At 35.5% G+C, this 13,961-nt stretch overlaps 1 long non-coding RNA gene across 1 annotated transcript; it reads right to left on the reverse strand.

The window, feature by feature from the left end:
* Nucleotides 1–10,054: 10,054 nt before the first annotated feature.
* Nucleotides 10,055–12,430, reverse strand: LOC112042834 (uncharacterized). Its single transcript, XR_002886636.2, has 2 exons — nt 12,219–12,430; nt 10,055–11,092 (listed from the first exon to the last, which is right to left on the reverse strand). It is a non-coding gene; the product is annotated as an uncharacterized LOC112042834 (long non-coding RNA).
* Nucleotides 12,431–13,961: the final 1,531 nt, after the last annotated feature.

Consider the following 13,961-nt stretch of genomic DNA (forward strand, 5'->3'; position numbering starts at 1 on the left):
TTTAGGAATCCAAATATAATTCATACTAACGGTATCTTGGTTGGAACACGTGGGTTTGACATGAATATGATAGAGACAAGATTTACCGGAAGAATTTGCGATATTTTACTTGTTCATTGACCTGTGATTATTGTACACTACATACGTAAGGCAAGTGATTCATAGACCACAAATAATATAAGTCTATGTAGTTATTTACTGAATAAATAGAATTGATTGTAGGTATATTGAGCGTAGGTACCACTGAAGGTAAAGACTATAAAGTCTTCGTGTTACCATCGATCATCTATGGATCCAAGATTTGGTCGCCATGGGCCTCATTAGAAGGCTCAAAGTCATTCAAGATGGTGTGAGCTATGCTTTGAGTTTCTTTGTGTGATTGAATCAGAATTGAGGAGATCCGCAGATGAACCAAAGTCTCTTCATTGGAAAGATCATGTTTATAAAAATAGTTGCCTTTGACCAACGTAACTTCGCAGTGAGGACATGCCAAGATGGGTCCTTCCTTCGATGCGCTAACCGTCGAGTTATATATGTTAAGTATTATAATAATATGCTTGTTATTTCTTCAGCGACCTGCCCTTTGGAATACTCAGCAACGCTGCTTGGTGCCAAAGATAAGCAGTAGTAAATCCCAGACAAGCTCTATCACATATAACTCTACTACTTAGTACTAAAAATCACATTTTTACCATTGTTACATAATTTAAAAATTCTAAAATACGAACACAAGGTCGTCTATCAAACCGTTACAAAAAAGAGGTTTCGCATGTTGTAAAGGTTATTGAACTTATTGCACAAGGAAGAGCAACATGGTACTAATACTTTTTGTTAAAGAACTGGTCCATGATAGGACTATCGCCATGCTTATAGTCGTCAAGCTACATTGCTATGTGTCTGGTATGGTTGCTTATAAAACTACTAGCCGCCCCGCGGTTTCACCCTCGTAGTTCCCGTGAGTATACGATAATCAAATACAGCCTTTACACACTCACAACTAACGTGGCATTCTTGTCATAAAAGAATTTTCAAAATCAGGTACAGTAGATCCAGAGATTACCCCCTAACACCACAATCATTACCCCTTCAGAATAATGTCACTTAGATCATTGAAACTCAATTAGCATTACTTCCGGTATTTGTCTACCAACTGAAGCATTAGTCAGTGAATTATGCCCTATATATACCCTCTATACCCTCGATTTGCGTACAAACAAAATAATCCTTATAAGTATCGATTTAAAGACCAAACACAACTATTTTGAGTGCCCTACATTTCTATGGCACTGAGTCACAGTTAGCCAGGTAGAAAGTGACCGTTGTTTCATATGAATCACCTTTAGTTATGATAAAATTCCTAGAATATTTGGTTTTTAACAATAAAAGCTAAAGCCGGTAAGCGTGCCATAAAATTAAGTGCATCGGCTTATCATTATACAGTTAAAGTGGCTAATGTATTGGGGGTTTTTAAGCGCTGTGCATTTTTTGTTATTTTGTAAAATGTCTTTGTAGTAAGTACGTAGAAACAGTTGTAAAGGGAATGCCCATCGGCCACTAAAATGTTGGCCCCGGGAACTCAGGTATATAACTATATGGAGAATAAATAATTGGCTTAATAAAAGTATGTTTCTTGAATAAAAAAACATTTTTTATCACTCTTCTTGCTCAAAAAGTTCGCCGGTGTACCAAAGTGAGTAAGTAACATTTGAAACTGATTAGTTTTTTCCATTACCAACAAGCTAATTAAACAAGAAAACTATCGAACAAACCTATCATGACTATTCAAAAAATATCGCAAAACTGTGCCTGAATTGTCCCGTTGGAGATAAATTAAATATGAATTTAAAATGTTGTAAAACGTTGTGGCAAACTTTTTTTTGATAATGATTTTTATTATCAAAGTAGAATTGTCAAGTATATTAAAACTAACAATGCATTATACTATAAAGTGCGACAGACAGTTAATTGACAAGAAGCTACGAATGTGGTGTTTGAACACCTAATTTCTTATCCTATAGAAATTATAAATAAACGCTTATCCATGGATAATCGAAGTTTCCCTTTAGTAACCTCTTTCAATGCGTTGGTACGAAAAAGATGGAAGTAGGACAACTCCAACGCCATAGGACGAAACTTTATCTATATTTCTCTTTACTGGTCACATGATAACACATTGGTGGGATTGTAGTCAAGGGCTAACTTGTCAATAGAAAATATACACCTATATACAGTGGCGTACACAAGGATTTTAGCTAGGGTAGGCACTAAAAGTATAAAAATTGTTGAAAATGGAAAATGTCTTCTCTACCCCGGGTTTGTAATGAGCCTTTAGCCAGTGTGTATTTGCATTTATGGAGTACACGTTGTATTTACGTGACTTTAAATGATGATAAAGCAATACACACATTACAGAATAGCAACAAACATCAATTGTGCGTTGTTGCAATGCGGAAGTTAAATATCTTTTGTAATACGTTATTGTTTTTCCTTAAGCACGTTTCACACATACCAAACCGTGCCGATCGAATTGTAATGCAGCGAATTCCTCTGACCAATGTTTCTTAGAAATGTCGCTTCAAGTTAAGTCTTTTAACTTTCTTATTCAGCAGGTCTGCCTTACACAACTTATGATGTACCTTTCTAAGAGTACTACGTTACAGATTAACTCCAATTTAATAAAGGCATAAGTTGAATAACATGATCAATATCATGAGTCAGAGAAACGCAAGTTTACGAATTAGATATCTGATACAGGTACATTTACTGCTTCCAAATCATAGTAATATTATAGAGGCGAAAGTTTGTGTGTATGTATAATTTTGAACCGATTTAGATAAAAGTTAGTAAGTAGACAAATATACTCTAGGTATTATGCCTTGACGGCCTCCGTGGCGCAGTGGTATGCGCGGTGGATTTACAAAACGGAGGTCCTGGGTTCGATCCCCGGTTGGACAGATTGAGATTTTCTTAATTAGTCCAGGTCTGGCTGGTGGAAGGCTTTGGCCGTGGCTAGTTACCACCCTACCGGCAAAGGCGTACCGCCAAGGGATTTAGCGTTCCGGTATGATGCCGTGTGGATCCAAAAGGGGTATGGATTTTCATCCTCCTCCTAACAAGTTAGCCCGCTTCCATCTTAATCAGGTGAGATTATAGTCAATGGGCTAACTTATAAAGAATAAAAAAAAATCATAGATTAATCTTGAAAATCCATGGTTCCCGGATTTGTGAAAGGCCTTATGTTTATGGTAACAGAGTCGCGTGCGTCCTCTACTTTATATTACTATACCTATATGAGTATATAAACTAGCGGAGAGAATAGAGTAAGACAATTAACTATCGACGCAAAATGGTACCATAACATATAATTATAAATGGTTAGAGAAGAATTATGCCATATAAACAAGCACGGCGATTAAGAACAAACTAACTTCCATCAATGAGCATGATCCCAGAAGCAACTGAATATGCAATTTCGAAAAGGACAAATGTCGGAAAATCTGTACATATATCTTACAAATATGAAGTTTAATAAAATATTTGGATTTAATTTAAAGTTACTTTTAATAATTGTACACTGGTTTGGAAAACAATAAGTTTTTTTTAATTCCTGGACATTTTAAATTTTCAGACATGTGCCTTTTCGAAATTGCATATTCATTTACATTTTTGAAAAATTAAACGCTTAAGATATGGAATCTATACTAATATTATAAAGCTGAAGAGTTTGTTTGGTTGTTCTCTTTCAGGAACTACTGGTCCGATTTGAAAAATTCTTTCAGTGTTAGATAGCCCATTTATCCAGGAACGTTATAGGCTATATATTATCCCCGTATTCCTTCGGGAACCATGCAAGTGAAACCGCGCAGCGTCAGGTATATAAGTTTGTTTGAAAATCCTTCAACACGAACGAAGTAGCGGGTATCCATTAGTGGACTCATTTAATAATATCTTATAGCTCTTATCAGTAACCAAAGTAACCTTGTCAGTTGGTTAACAATACAAACAACAAACGCCGCCGATGCGTCTGTCAGTCCTACATACCCATATACGACTTCTTATTGACGTGAAGTCGGTTATCAATTCTTTGCGGCACCGTAACTGATAAGGTTATCAATAAAATATCGCGTAGTAACCTACTGTGCACGATAAAATCAACCTTAGTGGTTAAAGTTTAAGGTTATTATTTGCCGATATTTACAATTATTGTCCTATATTTATGATTTATAGGCGCCGATTTTCTTTTTTTCTATACGTAGAGCTTAACTTAAACGGGGCTTTGAGTGGTTAGAAGAAGAGAAGAAGTATTTATTTTTTACTAGCGGACTACTAGCAATTAAAAAACCGGATACTGTAAAAATAATAATTATTATAAACCATGAAGATAGTGTAGACAACGCCTAAGAATTAAAAGAAATTACGACACGTGAATATCGACGAAAACATATAGAAAAAATTAATTTGCTTATTTAAAACAAATAAACTACATATCAATTTTAGTAAATATATTTACCTATTTATTTAACATAAATAGTTAAAAAAACTGAAAAACACGCTTGATACCTATCATGGGGGTGCATTTCAAAAAGCCTGTCCACCATATTGGATTTAAATCACGTGACTACTTTTTCGTATTTCTGACAGCAAAGCCTTTCATTTGATATCCTTATCATGGTGGTGGATTTCTAACAGCCAGTCCACCATCTTGGGGAGGCGGCCATATTGGATTTGTAATGACTTTTCTTAGCTAGTCATGTATGGTCATCAGAACTCAGAGCGTTCATCCTAATCGAAGACCGGGAAGTGGGTCAAATTAGGATTCCAAGATTTTCTACATACATCTTTAGTTACAAGTGAAGCTAATTTAAGCGTGGTAAAAATAAAGATTAGATATGATGTTTATGACAAAGCCGTATATAGGAACAAAAACGAAATACGTTGTCTGTGTTTATCTAATTGTTATCAATAACAACAAGATATAATTGATTACATTGATTCATCGTATTACATATTTAATTACTGAAGAGCCTACGAAGACCAGACATTCCTCAAATATCTCATTCGTCTAGTCCATATTACTGACACCTGCAAAAGGCTACGCCCAAACTGGACATCATGTATTCTTATAATACACTAATGTTATAATGTCTGCCACTGACGATCAAGTAATGCCTGCAGCGCTAACGGCTTCACAGCCGATAAAACTGATGATCGTGTGTTGGTCGCGATGTGCATGACATCAAGCCGAACGCAGCCAGATAACACAATCAGTTTTATCGGACATTAAGCCCTTAGCGCTGCAGGCATGTGGGCTTATCGGATGGTGAGTGGGTACCATAAAGGGGAAACATTTGTATTGTTGTATGTAACGAATATTTTTAAAAACTACACGACCGATTCCAATAATTCTTTCACCAAAAGAAAGCTACATTATCAAGGAGTAACATAGGCTATATTTTATCCCCGTATTCCCACGGGCCATGCGCGGGTGGAAGCGCGACGCGTTATTGTATAATAAAATATGACATGTATTATTGTATTATAGAAATAGTACTAAATGTAAACAATAAATGGAATGAAAACAGTTATGAACAGTTATCTGGTCAAGTGTTTATAAGTGACCACTTTATTTATTGTAGTAGAAGTAGACACAACTAATATAATGTTGTCAATGCTTATTTGCTCTTTATGGGAATCCCCGAAACTTTAACTTGATGAAATACGATATAGCTTCTACAATGGGGATGAAGACTAGGTTTGAATATTTTGATTTTTATGATACATTCTGGTAAATTTTAACTTTATACATAAAACGCAAAGACTGTCTGGATATTATAAAGTTTAAAAATCTATTAAAAATATTCATACTTCTCTAATAAGGTAACCATCTGACATTTGATGTCAAAACAATCAGTTAAACTTATTGATAACAATTATCATTATAATCGTTCTTTGTCTTCAGTGCGATGTTTTCTACGAATTAGATTTGAACGCGCTAATCTTAGGAACTAATGGTCCGATTTGAAAAATTCTTTCAGTGTTGGATAGCCCATTTATCGAGGAAGGCTAAGGGTTATATATTAACCGTAATTAAGTATTTGTACGGAAACGGGAACCAAACGGATGTTACCGCGCGGCGTTAGCTGGTAAATCATAATGAGTGTTCCGTTGATAGCTCCTCTTTATTAAAAGTTGGATTAAATTGTATAATATTTTTGGTTTTATCAGCCATACTTATTCGTGGGTCTTTTGTAGGACTGCGGAGGATCCTTCACTATCACGATCCTAAGCTGCCTGCACTAATCGAATCCCTGCGACTCGCTTGATGTCGTTAGTCCTTTTGTTATTTTTTGGTTTATAGATACATATTTATTCACACAAGTCAAGTCAGTTAACAGTCAAGGAAGTAAGAATGAATGAACAGTGCTCTTTCCATTATAGCGTAACATTCTTAGACTATGAAAGTTTTATTTTCTTCTTTTTTTATTGTTTACAAGTTAGCCCTTGACTACAATATCACAAGATGGTAAGTGAGATTCCAATCTAAGATGGAAGCGGGCTAAATTGTTAGGAGGAGGTTTCATCCTCCATCATCCATACCCCTTTCGATTTATACACGACATTGTACCGGAACGCTAAATCGCTTAGCGGTACGTCTTTGTAGGTAGGGTGGTAACTAGCCACGGCAGAAGCCTCCCACCAGCCAGACCTAGACTAATTAAGAAAACCTCAATCGGCCCAGCCAGGGATCGAACCCAGGACCTCCGTCTTGTAAATCCACTGCGGATACCACTGCGCCACGGAGGCCGCCAAAAATCTTTTAATTATGGCGCGTCTCGTGTAATATGACTACTAAATTATAATTTTTTTTCTCTTAGTTAGCCTAGTCGTTGTCTTATGCGGCTTTTTACCATGAGGTGATGTTCGGGTGCTAAATTGTTCTATAAAATACTGAGCTTTTCTCCCTGAAAATCTCAGTAGCAACCCTGAGTTGAAAAGTTAGTGCATGTGGAATGTGGAAGAAAAGTTATGCTGTCGGTCTAAATTATCATTAGATAATAAACGAGTAGGTTTAATAATACAGCTCGCGCGGATTAATGTACTGTGTTTGTATGGATGTGTTTTGTAGCCAACTGTCAAGTTAATGCGCACGGGTTATATGTTGCTTTGCTTAGTAACGTTGCTGTTTTATAAACATCTTATAGAATTAATTGACTATTATGTTTTTTCAGAGATATACATTATTTATTATTTACTTATATAATTTGTCTCTATTTATACGATAACATCATAAAAGCGACATCTGATTATAGTAACCTTTGGATAACTCGTTGTGGCCATAAAATGTAGCTTTTGTAATATGAACTAAAAAATCTGGTCATACCTGAGCAATATGCATAAATACGTTTTAATTATAACATAAGTAAAAGTATCTTAAAAAACGTCTATTATATCTATTTGTTTTGGAGTTATTATTTTGTCTATTTATCAGTTAAAACAAAAGTTAGTAAAAAAATCAATAACAAATTTAAAATACTCTGATAATTAAATATAATTCAAAAGTAATAAAAGCATACAAGTATAAAAGCTTCAATAAACTGAAAGTATTTTTAATCTGTAACGTAGACACGTCTCCCGCGTTGATATAATAAAAAACAAAAATAAAACTTACGAAACAAAGGAGTTTTCAAAGGAAATCCAGTTTACGTAACAGAAACACTGGCACAAAACATAAAACCAACTGAATTAAAAAAAAATAAGTTTAAAACATTACATTCTATATTAATTTTGTATATTTAAATTTGGAATCGAATGCCACCAGTTTTCAATGTAGCGTACGGTTCGCAACTGATTACTGAATGGACTGACCATTTGGCACGCATTGACAGAACGCCTTACGTTGATATAGCACCATGAGCACGCAACAAGTAATAATGAGTCTTAATCATTAAATAATAAGGTCGCGTTTAAACAGTAATGAGTAATAAGAACTCTGTCAAACTTAACGGTAAGAATATTGAGGTCAATGACGTCTTTTTTTCTTTGATAGTGATAAAGCAGCAGATTTTGCGGAATTAAAAGTTGTTGGTTTAGTGAAAGAGAAAGGCATTTGGCAACGTCATTTTGGCAATGATGTGGTTGTCTGTGGTATGCCCAATTTGAAAAACCGGAAATACCATGCCATAGTCTATAATTACAATACACACATACATTACATACATTCATTCAGATGAATCTGTGGTATTTTCTCTGTCAATTTTTAATGATATCTATTTTATTTTATTCTTTACAAGTTAGCCCTTGACTACATTCTCAGCTGAGATGTGGGTAAGTGACGATGCAGTCTAAGATGGAAGTTAATTTGTTAGGAGGAGGATGAAAATCCACACCCCTTTCGGTTTCTACACAGCATCGTACCGGAACGCTAAATCGCTTGGTGGTACGTATTTGCCAGTAGGGTGGTAACAAGCCACGGACGAAGCCTCCCACCAGCCAGGCTTGGACCAATTAAGAAAATCTAAATCTGCCCAGCCGAGGATTGAACCCAGGATCTCCGTTTCGTACCACCGCGCATACCACTGAGCCACGGAGGTGGTCATGATACAACCAATGTTGAAATGCGATTGCCAAGAAGATGCCTTTTTACTCCTGCCTAAAAAAACGGAGGTGGTAGAGAAAACGGAAGCTGGAAATCAACCTTAACCAGTGTAGAAGGATATTTATTTACTACTACAAGTATAGGTATTGATAGGGAAACTAATTTATAAAATAAAACCCTATCAAACAAAAAAATAATTTTTCAAATCGGTTCAGGCGTCTTCGAGTAATCGGTAAACATACATAAAAAAAGATTCCGACGAATTGATAACTTCCCCCTTTTTTGAAGTCGGTTAATAATAACTAAGTAGGTACTCAGAATGAATGGATTTATTAAGTAAAAATATCGTAGCTTGGTAAAAAGTATCGTAAAAAAATCAGTGGACTTCGGATTATAAAAACTTGCTCAACTGGCAAATCCCAAATAAAATTACCAGGTTTGAGAGTTTTGCAGTTATTTGCTGTAATTTGGGTTTTTTTCTATCCCTGTATGCAGTTTAAGAGTACAATATATTTATAGGGCGGTTTGAGCTATATATAAACATCTATTTATTATAATATAATGGCAAACTCGAACATTAATTGATAGTTTTGATAAGTGTAAAGCTGTTCTAGGAATACCTTTGCTGATTGCACATAGGACATATGTAGTGCCATTCTGGAAAAAGATTTTATAGTGTGTAACTCTATAGTCTACGCTTCGATCTGTCTCTATCTTTCTCTTTTTATAGTATTGTTTTGACAGAGAGAGATAGAGATGAATGTCTCTCACTGTCCATTTAAAGATATAACAATCTATACATATTAGTGCTGATTACTAGACTTTTTATTAGAGATCTTACAACCGTTTTATATTAACAGCCCTCTTCAGGCCCAGGATTCCTTATTAAAGAGGGGATATGGAGCTTAAGCCCACTACGCTGGTGCAGGTCCAATGCAGGTTGGTTAAGGTGATAATTAATGTTAAATTAACTGACAACCTCTATTAGATTTTACTGATAATGACCGGGTTGACGACATAACTTGCTCTACTAAGCACGGGGTGTTACTACAAACCTGTTGTCTAGACCTGTGGTCTAGTGGATGGACGCTTATTGACGGATTGATTTATATGACGGAGGTCCTGGATTCGATCCCCGGCTGGGCCGATTGAGGTTTTCTTAATTGATCCAAATCTTCAGCCGTGGCTAGTTAACACCCTACCGATAAAGACTTACTGCCATGCAATTTAGCGTTCCGGTACGATGTCGTGTAGAAACCGAAAGGGGTGTGGATTTACAACCTCCTCCTAACAAGTTAGCCCGCTTCCATCTTAGATTGTATCATCACTAAACATCAGGTGAGATCGTAGTCAAGGGCTAAATTGTAAAGAACAAAAAAAAATAAAAAAAATCAGGCTATTTTTCCTGTCCTTCATAATGTCTTCCTCACTAGGGATGATTATAATAAAAATCTGCCGTCAGTTTTTTATAATTTTATTTGAAAGACTTACAAATAAAACACTCACTTTGATTCGTTGTAGTAAAACAGAATAGTCTTAAAAGCTAGGTATAGACAACTTGGAAAATTACTTAAATAACCACAGACTAAAGAATAATAAGAATTCATCATGTTCTTTTGCAGTGTCTATTATTTATTACATAGGATCGTTAGAGCCGCGGTAGTCCAGTGAATATGACCTTCGATTTGGAGGGCGTAGGTTTGAATCCAGACCGAGGCATGCATCTCCAAGGAAAAAATGAAGTCTGTAAATCCGCATTGTACCGAATATATATATCGGTTGTAAGTTATGATTCTGAAAATTTATCAGTATGTGATCTATCTAATTAAAAGTACCTAAATTCACATTAGACCTGAAAATATATAAAATTATGCCTGCTCAAATATGTAAATTTACATTATCGAAAATTTTTATTCCTTAGGAAACTGACCATTTTTGGCTTACGTTACAGAAAAACAAGAACTGTCAATCGAACTAAAACTATACCATTAAAAATTAATATTATTGTTTAATAAGTGACACTAAATTGGAAGAAGAAGAAGAAATACTTTATTGCGCACAAAAATACAATTATAAATTAAAACAATAAAAAGATAAATTAAACTTAGCATGCAAAGGCGGCCTTATTACTAAAAGTAATCTCTACCAGGCAACCCCTGACGAGAGAACTTGCAAAGAAAGAGCGGGAAGGTGCAATACATTATATGTAATTATATATATAAATAATTAAATAAATTGGACATTGTAACTATACTTCAAATCTGGCCCACATTTATTATAATTTAAAAAAAGTTTTTTATTTCATAAAAAAAGATTAAGCTATTCTTGTATCTTTATTCTTTACATCCTTTTTGCCAGTGTTTCCTTGTACACGTTTCGCAATTAGTTCGCCGAATTTAGGCGGAGTTGGGTCTGGCGAGGGAAGCGACGGCGGTGGCAGCGGGGGTAGTAGGTTCGATGCCGGCTGAAACACCTTCGCTTCGTTCGACGGGCTGGCTGAAAAAAAAAGATGAATTTTTGATTATAAAGAACAAACGATTAGGTACCAGTATTTGGATTATAAAGAACAATCGTTTACCAGCATGTAATAGACAGTTTTACCATTTATTTAACACTAGCGGACTACCGAGACTTCATTCACGTGATATTAGTTTTTCTCAAATCCCGCAGGATTTGATTTTCCGGGATAAAAAGTACCTACCCTATAGGTATTTTGTTCAATAATCACATGTATCTTGCAATGAAAGTCCCATTAAAATCGGTTCAGCCGTCCCAGATATAAGACCGAACAAATAGACAGACAGACAAAATTCTTAAAAAAGTTTGTTTGCGTTTTAGTATAGTAGAAATTAAACACTTAGGAAAAACCTGTTATTTTAAAATTACAGACAGAAACTTGAATTTTACTTGATGTATTATTTTTTTTTTACATTTCAATCAGTCGAACTAAGTTTACTTGAATTTCTAATTTAATACGCTCAAAATAAAATCTAAATACGTTTATTTGTAGAAAACTTTAAGTTTCACTATTTGAAGACTGTATACCGCTCCAATTCGCAAAACAAACTACCTTGTACAACCAAATCACAAAATATAAATTAGATGTTTTGTAAAACTCCCTTCGTCATCAACCCATATTCGGCTCACTGCTGAGCTCCAGTCTCCTCTCAGAATGAGAGGGGTAAGGCCAATAATCCACCACGCTGGCCCAATGCGGATTGGCAGACTTCACACACGTAGAGGATTAAGATAATTCTCTGATATGCAGGTTTCCTCACGATGTTTTCCTTCACCGATTGAGACACGTGATATTTAATTTCTTAAAATGCACACAACTGAAAAGTTGGAGGTGTAAACTCCCTTCATTCTTCAAAGTTTAGCTAAAAAACTTTCACGTCCTGAAAATTTTTTCCATCATAATTTACCCGTTTAAGATGTTTGTACAATGTTACAGACAAAATCACTTCTTTTTTATAGAAAACACTGACAACTATACGTTTCAAAGTGTAAAACAATAATAATAAATTTATATTGGCGACATGGTTGTACAATGGTCTCAAACACACATACATACATATCTTACAACTAAAAAAATAAAAAATAAACACGAAAAATAACTTACGGGTGACTGCTTTACGCATTTTGATAACAAAATTATTAGCTATTTAAAAATTATTCTGTACCACGTATCCTCTATAATTTTATGTTGTTCGTATCAAATGTATTGACGCTCTTATCTATTTCCTTTGATCACAGATTATTTATTATAAAATACAATTTTAAATACGTCAGCACTGCTCCTTTAAAAATGTTAGACTGTCAGTTGACAATTGCTGTGTAAAGCAAATTGATAAGCCAGGCTGTAGGTGTGCTGGGAATAACCTCTGCTGACTAAGCTGATACTATTGCAAACAATATTTTGCGGTACAATTTTATCAATACGCAAACGCAATAAGTTCTTTGAAGTGCGTTATCCCGTTCTTTATATCAGGGGACTAGCTGACACCGCGCGGTTTCACCTGCGTGGTTCCTGTTCCCGTAGGAATACGGGGATAATATATAGCTTATAGCCTTCCTCGATAAATGGGCCATCTAACACTGAAATAATTTTTCAAATCGGACCAGTAATTCCTGAAATTAACGCGTTCAATCAAACAAACAAACAAACTCTTCAGCTTTATAATAATAGTATAGATAGTTTGAAGAAGTGCTATTACCCATTCGTCAGACGAACCAAAGTTACGGATAGGATAGGAGAAACGACCTAGCGAATTGTTTGAAGTTCCAATGAATGTTGGGGTTTCAAGGTGTTGAAATAGCGACCCTACAAAGTGCAGTGTTGGTGGACCCTTTAGGTGGACCGACCGCATTAAAAGGTTTGCAGGTTGGACGCAGGCGGCTTGAATCCATGATGTTTGGAAGGCCTATGTCTAGTAATAGAGATTAATTGTCTAAGCATTGTGTTGATGTTGACATCAATGACAATGTCATTTAAGGGCTATAGAGCCCCCTTACGCTGGTTGTTGAGCTAATGGTGTCAATATTTGTCAACAGGAATTTAACCGGAACCAACGGCTTAACGTGATTCGCGAGACACGGGTGTGTAAAACCGGCCTCATACTTAGAATGCCTGGAAAGAAAGAGAAACCCAATATTTAAAATGCCTAACCTAGGATTCAAACTCACGATCCATAGCACGCTATCTACTAACATAACGAGAAAGTTTTTTGGTGTATGAGCTTTTGAGGCAGCCCAAGGCTCACATTCTAAGCAACCTCTACCACGTAGCAAAACATGAAAGTTGAATAAGAAAAGCATCAAAGATTTGAACCTTGTTTACCAGATTGTCGTTTTAGTCAATGGTCTTATAACAAAAAGCTTCAACCTGCACCCTCTGAAGCTTTCATGTCATAGCGCTCTGGACTATTAGACATTGTAAGGAGGTTCCTCACTATGATTACTTTGAACTGTCGAAAGCCCACAACAGCAGCTGGCGAACGAAACCGAAATGGGTGTAGATTTTCATACTACGCCTAACAAGTTAGCCCGCTTCCAACTCAGATTGCATCATCACTTACTGTCAGGTGAGATTCTAGTCAAGGGCTAACTTGCAAAGAATAAATTAAAAAAAAATCTGAAAGGATTATTTTTTTTTAATTTCAGTGTTCTGTATTTAATGAGCTTTGTTATTTAAAAAAGATAAACTACTACTAAGTGAAAACCCTTGATACAAACAAAGTTTTCAAGGTATTGTAGAGCTATTTACAGGTATTCATATACATAATATGCCGGACAGTACACATATGCTCATACTGGACAATAGGAAATAAATTTTCAAAGACTAGAAGTTTGCAAGTTGGACATA

This window comes from Bicyclus anynana, chromosome 8 (assembly GCF_947172395.1).
Source record: "Bicyclus anynana chromosome 8, ilBicAnyn1.1, whole genome shotgun sequence".
NCBI classification, from domain to species: Eukaryota; Metazoa; Arthropoda; class Insecta; order Lepidoptera; family Nymphalidae; genus Bicyclus; species Bicyclus anynana.